This window comes from Nannospalax galili, unplaced genomic scaffold (genome assembly GCF_000622305.1).
Source record: "Nannospalax galili isolate Female #2095 unplaced genomic scaffold, S.galili_v1.0 scaffold210, whole genome shotgun sequence".
Classification (NCBI taxonomy): domain Eukaryota; kingdom Metazoa; phylum Chordata; class Mammalia; order Rodentia; family Spalacidae; genus Nannospalax; species Nannospalax galili.
In genome coordinates this window covers 2,148,679-2,150,749 of record NW_008329365.1, presented here as the reverse complement: position 1 = coordinate 2,150,749, position 2,071 = coordinate 2,148,679, and positions in this window count along the sequence as shown.

Here is a 2,071-nt window from a genome sequence, read left to right as displayed (position 1 = left end):
TCTTGCAAGAGCAATAAGACAAGAGAAAGAAATTAAAGGAGTAATAATTGGAAAAGAAGAGATCAAATTATCTCTTTTTGCAGATGATATGTTATTTTATCTAAGAGATGCCAAAAATTCTACCAGAAAACTCCTAAAAATTATTAACACGTTTAGTAAAGTGGCAGGTTACAAAATTAATGAACAAAAGTCTGTAGCCTTTCTATATACCAACAAGAAGCAATCAGAGAAAGAGCACATGGAAACACTCTTCTTCACAATAGCTGCAAAAAAAAAAAAATCTCAGAACAAACCTGACCAAAGACATTAAAGAGCTCTACAGTGAGATTTTAAATCTTTCAAGAAAGAGATTGAGGAAGACATCAGAAGATGGAAGGACCTCCCATGCTAATGGATTGGAAGAATTAATATTGCAAAAATGATGATCCTACTGAAAGCCATTTATAGATTCAATTCAATGCCAATCAAAATCCCCATCACATTTTTCTCAGAACTGAAAAAAAAAAATCCTAAGATTCGTATGGAAGCACAAAGGAACTCAGCCAAAGCAACCCTGAGCACTAAGAGCAATGCCGGGGAGGGGGGGAACCATGAGCACTAAGAGCAATTCCAGGGAGGATTACTATACCCGATTTTAAGCTGTATTACAGAGCTATAGTCATAAAAACAACATGATTCTGGCACAAAAATAGAACCATAGATCAATGGAACAAAATTGAAGACCCAGTATGAGTACATGTAATTTCAGACACCTGATATTTGACAAAAGGGGCCCAGAATATTCACTGGAGGAAAGACAGCATTTTCAGCAAATGGTGCTGCAAAACTGGACCTCCACTTGTAGAAGAGCGAAACTAAACCCCTATCTTTCACCTTCCACAAAAGTCCATTCCAAATTGAGCAAAGACCTCAACGTAAATCCTGAAACTCTGAAATTGTTAGAAGAAAACATTGTCAAAAACCTACAAGATATAGGTGTAGGAAAGGATAATCTAAACGGGACATCAATTGCTCGGGAAACAAGGTCAAGAATCACCAAATGGGACCTCATTAAACTAAAAACCTTCTGTACATCAAAGGAGGCAACCAGGGAAGTGAAGAGAAAACCCACAGAATAGGAGAGAATCTTCACCAGCGATACATCCGACAGAGGTTTAATATCCAGAATAGATAACAAACTCAAAACACAGAGAATCAAGACAAGAAGTAACCCAATTAAAAGATGGGCTAAGGAGCTAAACAGAGAGTTTTCAAAAGAAGAAGTAAAGATGGCTATGAAACATCTTAAAAGATGTTCAACATCACTAATAATTAGGGAAATGCAAATTAAAACCACTTTAAGATTTCATCTTACCCCAGTCAGCCTGGCTAAGATCAAGAGAACAAATGATACCAAATGTTAGAGAGGATGTGGGGAAAGGGGAACACTCATCCACTGATGGTGGGGCTGCAAACTTGTTCAACCCCTATGGAAAGCAGTGTGGAGAACTCTTAAAAAACTACAAATGAACCTACCATTTGACCCAGTTATACCACTCCTTGGCATATACCCAAAGAACTCATCCTATTGCAGAGACACTTGTACATCCATGTTTATTGCTGCTCTTTTCACAATAGCTAAGAGATGGAAGCAACCTAAGTGTCCCTCAACTGACGAGTAGATAATGAAAATGTGGTTCACTTATACGATGGAGTTTTACTCAGCAGTAAAGAAAGATGAAATCATGAAATTTGCAGGTAAATGGATGGAACTAGAAACTGTTATACTAAGTGAAGTAACACAGACTCAGAAAAAAAAATTGACATATGTTCTCCCTCATATGTGGATCCTAGAACCAAACCCTGAGAAGTGAGTATGTATCCAGACATAACTACAGGAACCAGGATAATGGAAAGGAAACAGGGAGGTAAAGGAAAAGAAAGAACCTGAAAGAGAAGAACAATAGGAAACTGGCCTTAATAAGGGAGATATGGATAAAAATTTGGGTTAGTTTAAGGGAGAGGGGAGAGAAGGGTATACAAGGAACCTACAGGATAAAGGGAAAGAAGGAGCTCAAGAGAGGTAGGACCA